At 41.8% G+C, this 11,026-nt stretch overlaps 2 protein-coding genes and 1 long non-coding RNA gene across 7 annotated transcripts in view; 2 read left to right on the top strand and 1 right to left on the bottom strand.

Moving 5' to 3' along the window:
• IL20RB (interleukin 20 receptor subunit beta) overlaps nt 1–11,026 on the top strand; it is a 991,209-nt gene that overhangs the window by 819,856 nt on the left and 160,327 nt on the right. The gene's annotated exons all lie outside the window — the stretch shown is intronic.
• The window catches only part of LOC146397468 (uncharacterized), a 39,507-nt gene continuing 37,270 nt past the window's right edge, over nt 8,790–11,026 (bottom strand). For both annotated transcript variants that reach the window (XR_014823977.1, XR_014823978.1), the window contains exon 4: nt 8,790–11,026. This exon is cut by the window's right edge. This is a non-coding gene — a long non-coding RNA (uncharacterized LOC146397468).
• The window catches only part of SLC35G2 (solute carrier family 35 member G2), a 33,616-nt gene continuing 32,321 nt past the window's right edge, over nt 9,732–11,026 (top strand). The window contains exon 1 of one of the 4 annotated variants that reach the window (XM_003358564.5): nt 9,732–9,888. The gene's annotated coding sequence lies outside the window, so the exon portion shown is untranslated. The other 3 variants (XM_005654027.4, XM_021071125.2, XM_084989809.1) reach the window with 3 other exon arrangements.

Genomic DNA, 11,026 nt, shown 5'->3' on the forward strand with positions numbered 1-11,026 from the left:
CTCATGTAAATGGAATCATACAATATTTTTTTATGATTCATCCTGATGTAGCATATGTCAGAATTTCCTTCCTTCATTTTATTTTTAATTTTTTTATTTTTGAGCAAGAATGACCAGATATTTAGGAAAGAAAAGTTAGAATTGAAGAGCCCCATCTAACATAGAAAAATAAATTTGTTAACTTCTACAAGCTGGGTATTTTACATTTATTGTCTCATATATTTATAATAAAAATCCTATCAATAACAACTACCACTACCACCCCACTACCAGGACTCCTGCCATTTACTAAGCATATTTTGTGTGCCAGGTAAAGTATAGTCACTTTTTTTTTTTTAAATTGGAGTTTGATTTACAACATTGCATTATATATTTAAATACTTAATTTCCAAAATGTTAATCATTATTATTATTATTATTATTAATATTTTTCTTCTTAGGGCCACACTAGCAGCATATGGAATTTACCAGGCTAGGGGTCAAATCAGAGCTACAGATGCTAACCTATGCCACAGCCACAGCAACACAGGATCTGAGCTGCATCTGTGACCTATACCACAGCTCACGGCAATGCCGGATCACAGACCCACTGTGCAAAGCCAGGGATTGAACTTGCATCCTCATGGATGCTAGTCATATTCATTTTTGCTGCGCCACAATGGGAACTCCCAAAATGTTATTTAATTATATCTTCTTAAAAATAATGCAAGTATTTTCCCTCATTTTATGAACAAGAAACTTGAATCATAGGGAATAAACTAAGATCATCAATAACTAAGAAATAGATCCAGGAACTGGACTAAATGTGTCTAAGATCAGAATCTAAGTTGTAACGAGTTTCAAGGTTAAAAGGGATTTGCCCCATGCCACATAGCTAATGGGTGAGGAGCTAAAGCTATTCTGGTGTTTCCCTCAAACCATTAAGGGTACACTGCAAAGGAAAGGATCCAGATCATAGTCAACTGTCCAGAGAAGAAAATGTACAAAGGAGAAGAAAACGGAATGCTAATGAAAACTGGACAGTGGGACCCAAAGACCAACTTCCCTTTCCAAGTTTGCTTGGGTCCTCTGTCCTCTCTGAAAACCAGGCCACCAACACCAGAAGAGGACAGCTATCAATAGTCATAATATGTTATGGAGTCTTAAACTAAAGATAAAGTATAACGAGGAAATAATTTCACAATGAAACTTTATCACTGTATATCTGTGTCAGTCTAGTGTCAGAAATACCTAAAGCAAAAACAATTAAATCAAAAGTCCTTGGGATGACAAGGGGATCAAAAGGAATGGGAAGTCAGAATCTTACCTGATTTCTAAGGCATTTGCAAACCACTGGGGTTGATAAAACTGGTTGCGTTACTGTATGCAAGGCAGGACTGTCCACTAAGCACATAAATGTGACTGCTCCAGGATGTCCAGAACTTTCTTGGATCCTTTGAGAAGCCTGTCTTTTCTTCTTACCAGGTTCTTGATACAACCCAGATCTAAGAGTCTTTAGCATCTCCAACATTTTTTTTTCTAGTAACTGAATTCTGTATTATTTTACTTTTTCTTTTTTAATTTCAGTGTATACAGATTGATGATGTGCTTGCAATTGGTGCAAACACAGACACACCCTTGTAAGTGCAGAGTATGTAAGAAGTTTTAACTCTTACTTCACAAGATTTACATTGATTGTGTTGAATTTCACTATTGTGTTTTATTTCTTTTTTTTTTTAAGGTGTTTTTATTTGTTTTTCTATTTTCTTTTTTGGCTGCACCCTCGGGATAAGGAAGTTCCTCAGGGCAAGGAGTGAATCCAAGCTGAAGCTTCGACCTATACCAAAGCGGCAGCAACTCTGGATCCTCAACCCACTACACAGGGCTGGGGATTGAGCCACTGCAGAGACAAGCCAGATCATTAACCCACTGTGCCACAGTGGGCACTCCTTTTGTTATTTTTTTATGAAAGTGCAGTTGCTGTAAAATATTATGTAAGTTTTAGGTGTACAATACAGTGATTCAATACTTTTTTTTGCTTTTTTTTTTTTTTTTTTTTTTTTTTTTTAGGGCTGCACCCGTGGCATATGGAAGTTTCCAGGCTAGGGGTCGAATCGAAGCTACAGCTGCTGGCCTACACCACAGCCACAGCACATGGGATCTGATGGGCATCTGTGACCTACACCACATCTCACAGCAATGCTGGATCCCAGACCCACTGAGTGAAGCCAGGGATAGAACCTGCATCCACATGGATACTAGTCATATTCATTTCTGCTGTGCCACATGGGAAAAACATTTTTAAAGGTACCCTATGTGTAGTTATTATAAAATATTGGCTATATTCCTCATGTAATACAATATGTTTTTACAGCTTGCTTTCTTTTTTGTTTTTTTTTTAGGGCCACACCTATGGCATATGGATAGGGGTTGAACTGGAGATCCAGCTGCAGGCCTACACCACAACCACAGCAACTTGGGAACTGAGCAGTGTCTGGGGCCTACACCACAGCTTATGGCAATCCTGGACCTTTAACCCACTGAATGAAGCCAGGGACTGAACCCTCATCCTCATTTGTTACTGATAAGCCACAACAGGAACTCCTATAGCTTGTTTTATACCTAAAGATTTATAACTCTTACTCCTCACCCTATATTGCTCCTCCCTCTTCCCTCTCTCCATTGGTAACCACTAGTTTGTTCTCTATATCTGTGAATCTGCTTCCTTTTTGTTTTTAATATTCACCAGTTTGTTGTATTTTTTAGATTTCACATGTAAGTGATATCTCATATTATTTGTCTTTCTCTGACTTATTTCATTTAGTATAATGCTCTCCAAGAATTTCTTTCTTTTTTAAGGCTGATAATATTCCATTGTATGTATATGTCATGTTTTGTTTATCTGTTCATCTTTCAGAGAACACCTGGGTTGTTTCCACCTTTTGGCTATTGTGAATAAGGCTGCTGTGAATAGGCATGTATAAGTATTTGCTTTCATTTTATTTTATATCCAGAAGTAAAATTTCTAGATCATATGGTAATTCTATTTTTAGTTTTTTAAAAATAGGAATCACTACACCGTTCTCCATAGTGAGTGTTCATTTTACATTCCTACCAGCAATGAACAAGTGTTTCAATTTCTCCACATCCTCACCAACACTTACTATTTTCTGTTATTTATTTTTTTAACAACAGTCTTCCTAATGGGTGTGAAGTCGTATCTCATTGTGGTTTTGATTTGCATTTCCTTAATGACTAGTGATATTGAGCATCTTTTTATGTGCTTATTGGCCATTTGTATATTTTCTTTGGAGGAATGTCTGTTCAAGGCTTCTGCTAATTTTTTAATCAGTTATTTTTTGTTGTTGAGTTGTAGGAGTTCTTTATATATTCTGGATATCAATCCCTTATCAGATATATGATTTGCAGATCTTTTCTCCCATTCTAGGGGTTGCCTTTTCACTCTATTGATACTGTCTTTTGACATACAAAAGCTATATAATTTTTTTCTTTTTATGGCCACACTTGTGGCATTTGGCAATTCTTAGAGCTGCAGCTGCCAACCTATGCTACAGCCACAGCAACACCAGATCCAGACTGCATCTGCAACCTCTTCCACAGCTTGTGGTAACACCAGATCCTTAACCCACTGAGTGAGGCCAGGGATCAATCACGAATCCTCACAGATGCTATGTCATATTCTTAACCTGCTGAGCCACAACAGGAACATCAAGATATTTAATTTTTATAAAGTCCAACTTACCTATCTTTTATTTTGTTGCCTATTCCTTTGGCATCATGTCCAAAAAATTATTGCCAGATCCAATATCCTGAAGCTTTTGCTCTATGTTTTCTTCTAAGAGTTTTATTGTTTTAGTCTTTATGTTTATATCTTTGATCAATTCTGAGTTAATTTTTGTACATGGTCAACTTCATTCTTTTGCATGTGGATACATCTTCCCAGCATCAAATGTTAGAAAGACTGCCATTTCCCCAATGTATAGTCTTGGCACCCTTGTCAAAAATCATTTGACCATATATGTAAGTGTTTATTTCTGGCCTCTCTATTCTGTTCTATTGGTCCATATCTCTGTCTTTTTTTTCTAGTACCACACTATTTTGATTACTGTAGCTTTATAGTAAGTTTTGAGATCAGGAAGTGTGAGAACTCCAACTTCATTCTTTGTTTTCAAGGTTGTGTTGGTTTTAAGAGTCTCTTAAGATTCCATATGAATTTCAGGATGGATTTTTTCCATTTCTGCAAAATATCATTAGGATTTTAATAGAGATTGCAAGGAATCTGTAAATCACTTTGGGTTGTATTGACATCTTAGTAATTTTGGCTTACAATCCATGAACACTAAGTCTTTCCATTTATTTGTGTCTGTAATTTATTTTAGTTTTTATTGTATAAGACTTGTCTTGGTTAGTTTTTTTTTTTTTTTTTGTCTTTTTTTAGGGCCACACCCATGGCTTATGGAGGTTCCAGGCTAGGGGTCAAAATGGAACTGTAGCTGCTGACCTACACCACAGCCACAACAGTGCTGGATTGGAGCCACGTCTGTGACCTACACCACAGTTCATGGCAATGCTGGATCCCTAACCCACAGATCAAGGCCGAGGGTTGAACCTGAGTTTTCCTGGATACTAGTCAGGTTTGTTAAACACTGAGCCATGATGGGAACACTCCCTTGGTTAAGTTTATTCCTAAGTGTTTTATTCTTTTTGATGCTATTATAAATGGAATCTTTTCTTAATTTCCTTTTTAGGATGTTCATTTTAGTGTACAGAAATGCAAGCAATTTTGTATACTTCAATTTTGCTGAATTCATTTATTAGTTTTAACAGTTTTTGGTGGAGTATATAGGGTTTTATACATATAAGCTCATAGTCATCTGTGAACAAAAATCATTTTACTTCTTCCTTTCTAATTTGGATGCCATTTATTTCTTTTTCTTATCTAATTGCTCTGGCTAGAACTTGTAATATTATGTTGAATAGAAGAGGTAAGAGTGATCATCCTTGCCTAATTCCTGAGGAAAATCTTTTGGTTCTTCACCATTGCATATAAGGTTAACTGTGGGTTTCTCATATTTAGCCTTTATTATGTTGAGAACATTTTTTTTCTATTCCTAGTTTGTTGAGTTTTTAGGCATCATGAATGAATTTGCATTTTTTTTTTGGTCTTTTTAGAGTTGCCCCCATGGCATGTGGAACTTTCCAGGCTAGGGGTCAAATCAGAGCTGTAGCTGCCAGCCTATGCCACAACAATGCCAGATCTGAACCATGTCTGTGACCTACATCACAGCTCACTGCAACACGGATTCTTAACCCACTGAGAAAGGCCAGGGATTGAACCTGCATTCTCATGGATACTAGTCAGATTCATTACCACTGAGCCACAACAGAAACTCCCTGCATTTGCATTTTTAATAACCAGAATTTTGATAACCAAAAAAAAAAAATCAAGATTTCATCCTCCTATTTAAAAAACAGGTCTTTCCACATGCACCTGCATGTTCATTGCAGTTCTGTTTACAATAGCCAAGACGTGGAAACAACCCAAATGTCCAACAGCAGACAATTGGATTAGGAAGATGTGGTATATATACACAATGGAATACTACTCAGCCATAAAAAAGAACGACATAATGCCATTTGCAGCAACATGGATGGAACTAGAGACTCTCATACTGAGTGAAGTAAGTCAGAAAGAGAAAGACAAATACCATATGATATCACTTATAACTGGAATCTAATATACAGCACAAATGAAACTTTCCACAGAAAAGAAAAGCATAGACTTGGAGAATAGACTTGTGGCTGCCCAGGGGGAGAGGGAGGGAGTGGGAGGGATCAGGAGCTTGGGGTTAACAGATGCAAACTATTGCTCTTGGAATGGATTTACAATGCGATCCTGCTGTGTATCATTGAGAACTATGTCTAGATACTTACATCACAACACAACAATGGATGGAAAAATTATGTATACATGTATATATATAACTTGGTCCCCATGCTATACAGCAGAAATAAATAAATAAATAATAAAAATTGGGTCTTTCAACACTAGATTCACATTTCCCTGTGGTCTCTCAAGCTGATAGAACAAATACTCTTCTTACAGAGCATTCTTTTCAGACATGATTTCTATACAAGTTTTTTCACTTGTTTTACTTATCTAGAGAGATTTACTTTTTGGCTGCTGTAATCATAATAGCAAACATTAATTTAGTGCTTACTGGGTAACTGACACTCTCCTATGCCTTTACATGTATAAATTAATTTAATCCTTAAAGAGCTCTATGTAGTAAGTTATTATTCCTTCTTCTGCTAAGAAATCTGAAGCACAGAACAAGTGGAGAAGTGAGTAAAATTGGTAATAGAGTAATAAATAATAATGAAGAAATAATTGATTGGGTGGAAATAGAGCTGTTTTTACCTTTGGTGCCCTTTGTTTTGTACACAATTTGAAGAACAAGGCAAGTGCTTGAACTCTGAGATAGCAAGTTGGCTTACTTAATTCAAGATTTGTGATGGTGTGCCAGGTGCTAATAAAAGTCTGAATGCTCCTTATATAGGGTGTTACTGCGTACATTCCTGTGTTGGATATACAAACCACTTCTTAGTTGTTTATACCAGAGTGCTAGTACTGAGCTTTATGTCTAATTGCAAGAGTGAAGTTATGGTGGTGCTGATGGGGGAAACATGTATTTTCACAATGGCACAGGAACTCTAAAAGATGAATAAATCTTAACTGAAGTTTCTTCAAGTGGTACTTGCAGGGGACACGTTCTTTTTTTCATATGCCTATCACTTTATGGTGTTTCCAGCTAACAGAACCTTGGCTTTTCTTTGGAAAATGACCCTTCCCCCATTCTTTGTCCTCAGACTAAAGCATACAGTTAGGTATATGATCCAGAATTTGCTAATAAGACATAATAAGATTTTATTGGAATTACTTGGAAATAATTGCCCTTATGGAATGATTAGCTATAAGGATGATATAGGTTCAACACTGGGGAAAGATGGGAAGTTAGGGAAAAAAATCGCTATATGAGAATAAACCCTTTAAAGTGAACAGAAGAGGAGTTCCCGTCGTGGCTCAGTGGTTAACAAATCCGACTAGGAACCATGAGGTTGCAGGTTCGATCCCTGGCCTTGCTCAGCGGGTTAAGGATCCGGCCTTGCTGTGAGCTGTGGTGTAGGTTGCAGATGTGGCTCAGATCCCGTGTTGCTGTGGCTCTGGCGTAGGCTGGTGGCTACAGCTCCAATTCGACCCCTGGCCTGGGAACCTCCATATGCCGTGGGAGCGGCCCAAGAAATGGCAAAAAGGCAAAACAAACAAACAAACAAACAAAGTGAACAGAAGAAAGGAGTGATCATATGCTGATGACATTGTTTTACCCTGGATTCAGCCATACCTGAATCTATGCATCTATGGATTTTTCAGTTAAATCAGTGTGAGTTTTTGACACTTACTAGAAAAAGTCCTCAGCATTATAGTACAAAAGAATTCCACTTATTATACATGACAAAACATCTGAAAATCCTTTTTCCTTTTTCAAAGTATCTCTGAGATACTGAGAGTACCATACTCTGAGTACCTACCATTCAGAGTAACAGCTGTGCTGAATTCCTAATCTCACTCTCTCAAAACTCCCAGAAACCTCTCTTAAGCTCAGATCACTCCACATCTTCCTTTTTCTCACTCCTGACCTCAAAACTTTTCTGGCTTTCTTCCTCCCCCACTTCCTTCAAGAGAAACATAAAATCTAGCTGAGCTTTGTGGATTAGTCAAGACTTCTGAGGCTCCTTTGTCTTCTATACCTCTACTCCTTACCTAGATCAGTGCAATTAATGCCCAGGCTGCCTTCTGAACAACAAAAGGTCCCTCCTCTTCAAAATGGTGAAAGACAGAAAATACATCTTAAATTTTCTGTTCTGGTCTCATTTGTATTCAGTACAAATAGTGGACGTTAGTTCTGTTTGCAAACAGCTGTTCCTGGGGTTCCCTTTGGGTAAGTTTTGTCAGGATAGTGCCTCAATGTTTTGTTTGGTTTTGCCTGTGTGTTTTTTGAAGGGGAGAGGGGATGGATGGGGAAAGAATTAAACTAGTTAAACCAGTTTGATTGTTTTTACAAGACAGAGAAATGGTCAGGACCAGGATTCAGATCCAGCTGATATGGAGTGCAATGGACAATCATTACTCATTCTATTGCCTCTCATTTCCTCCCTCTTTGGGAACATTCTTTGGGTTTTCTACATAAACAGCCTGAGACTCTCATCAACAACTGCCTCTCTCAGCAGCTACTTCATAAACACATTTTTTCAGACACTGTGCCCAGGACTCTTAAGTGTCCTAGGAATACTGACTCATTCAAAAGCAGCCCAGCTGCAGTTGGGGGAAAGCACCAGCACTTGCTCCATAAAGATCTAGATGGTCTCTTCACATCAAGAGGCATCCAGAAGTTCTATTATGCTGGACACTAAGATGATTCCCAGCTCTTTTGTGAACACATTGGTTATGAGTAGTCTGAATCTCATTCTTGGATCTGCTTAAACTGTCTTTAATGCTCTCAGGTGGGGGGACTCAGTGGGGAGACCACCTAATATGATGGCTGCCTGGAGCCTGGGAACTATAAAGATGACTCTGGGATACATCTCATTTTTTAAAACCCCCATCTTTCTTATATATATATATTTTTTTCTTATGAATTTTCCCAACAACAATGAAGTAAAATCTATTATAGTGTTCTGGAGTGGTAGGAAAAGAATGGTAGGATAAAGATGGCATGGCACATTTAGGGGATAGTTGAGAATTTAATGAAGGGACTATTTAAAAAGGTGTGGGCAGGGTTAAAGGAAACCTCTGGGAGCCATTACCAGCCCCAAGCCTTCAGGGGCAAAAACAGCAAGCAGTAAACAGACCTGAGAAAAGAACTGTAGGAGAGGGCCACAGGATTGGAATGATGGGCTTTAGATAAAGAATATAGGCAGTGCCAACAGAATGGCCCTCTGAGGATGTAGGAGATAGGTCCTAAATATCATAAAGATCAGCTCTGAGCCACAGAGCAGGGTGGTGAGTGGATCTGAAAGGACAGAGGAAAAACCAGTAGTCACTTCCTATCTTTTCCCACTACGCACCTTGGTTCAGGCCTCACTCTCTCTTGCCTGGCCTACGGTAATGGTCTTCCTGCCTGTCCTCATGACCAGTCTAGTCCTTTGCTTTGATACCCAGGTCTGTTTGCAAACAGCTGTATTCATTCATTCAGCGCGGGAATGTGGGGTATTAGGACCTAGGTTCAGGGACCAGCTCTACAGCGCCAAGACCTTCGCCTCAGAAATCTCACAGGTAAAATGTCAGCTGGAGCGGAGGATGCCGGAAGAGCTTTCTGGACCACAATTTATTGATGCTAGACGTATTTTAAATATCAAGGAATCGATTTGCGACTTTTAAATGCAAACAGACGGGTCTAAATGGACTGATATCCTCTCCCTGCCGCCTTCCAGGAAACCATGTCACTCTGGCTGGCCAGCGATTGCTTCAAACCAGGTCTAAGAGTGTAGACCAAAGCGGTCGCACAGGCAGTTTCCCCACGCCTGGGCCCTCCCACCGCGCGGGTAGAGCGAGTCCCTCAGTCCAAACACAAATCCGGGGCGCCCCCCGCGGCCTTTCGCACGGGCACCTGCCGGTGGGGGCGGGGGAAGCAGCGGAAAGCGCAGGCGCAGTGTCCACGCCGGCGGCGCCCCTCTCCCTGCCCCTCCAGGCGGCCGCAGCCGCACCAGCCGCGGTGTTCTTGGCAAAGCTCTCGGCCGCCTCTGCGGCCTCAGAACCTGGACTGGGTGCGCGGCAGCCGGCAGCCCCGGCGAAGCACCGGGCGCGCCTTCCCTCGCCGTGGCACGCAGGTAACCGGGCCCTGGCAGCCGGTCGGCAGCAGCGGACTGGGACCTTGACCCTGTCTGCCCGGCAGCCCCAGCCGGAAGGAGTGGGAACTTACGCCGACCCCCGCCTTTTAGCCGAGGTACCCAAGAGGCCAAATCCCTTTTTTTTGGCTTGGGCCGGGTCCTGGGCAAAGCGCCCCGCCCCCTTCACACACCTTCGCGGTGGCGGGGGGTGGGGGGGCTCTGCTGGACGTCTGAGAGGCGGTGAGTGCCCCACTTCCCTGCACTGCTCTCTTGGAGAACCTAGACCCGGGTTCGGTAAGGTCAACATTAGCCGTGGCTTCTGCGGGGGCCCCTCCTTCCTGCCACCGTCGCGTGTATGGGTCCTTCTCCAGCCTCTCTAAAAAAAGGTCGAGGGCTATTGCTTTCCTCTCGCCCAGGAGCCCACCCAAACAGGGGTGAGTCTTATGACGCCATGGGATCGATTTCAAATACAAACTTTTAAGAATGCTGGCTGGTTTTAGAAATATGGCCAAGAATCAGTATTTTCCTTTACTCTGTTGTCTGTCTCCGACTCTTGGACTCCAGTCTATATGGGTTGAGATTTTCGTGGAGAATATACGATTTGGAGAACCCTTTCCCCAGCGAAAGGCGAGGCAAGGAGAGGGAGGAAGGGCCAGGCCGCGGCTGTGTGGCGGCTGGAGGAGCAGGACAAGTCCACTCAGCCCCGCCCCCGCCACCTCCGGGGGAGAAAAACAAGACCCCTCCCTGACCCGCCCCTGGACCGTAGGATTTCTAGGCCACGTGCGCCCGTTTTGCCCCTTTTGGGAGAAGAGATGGAAGGGTCGCCGGTGGCCGGAGCCAGCAGGAAAGAGACTTGTGTTGGGATGGGTGGGGGCGCTGCGCAGACCCACATCTCAGTCCTGGCTTTTTGCACGGCTTGGAGAGGAGCGGGATGGAAAGCTGGCGTCTAACTGACGATTGAGGGCCGGGAGATAGTGACGCACTGGACAGACAGGCCTGGGGGCACTGGGGTAGGGGCAGTCACTGGCTGTACCGCTCGAAGGGGTTGCCCGTGTCCGTGGTGCTGAAGTGCCTCTAGTGTCTTCGTCGGTTTTCTTCTCGGGCGGCGGCCTGCCTTTCGGTTCTACTCTGCACCAGA

Source organism: Sus scrofa, chromosome 13, assembly GCF_054392235.1.
Source record: "Sus scrofa isolate SSC_HxYL_T2T_F1_AM1 chromosome 13, Sscrofa_HxYL_maternal_Yorkshire_Landrace_v2.0, whole genome shotgun sequence".
Classification (NCBI taxonomy): domain Eukaryota; kingdom Metazoa; phylum Chordata; class Mammalia; order Artiodactyla; family Suidae; genus Sus; species Sus scrofa.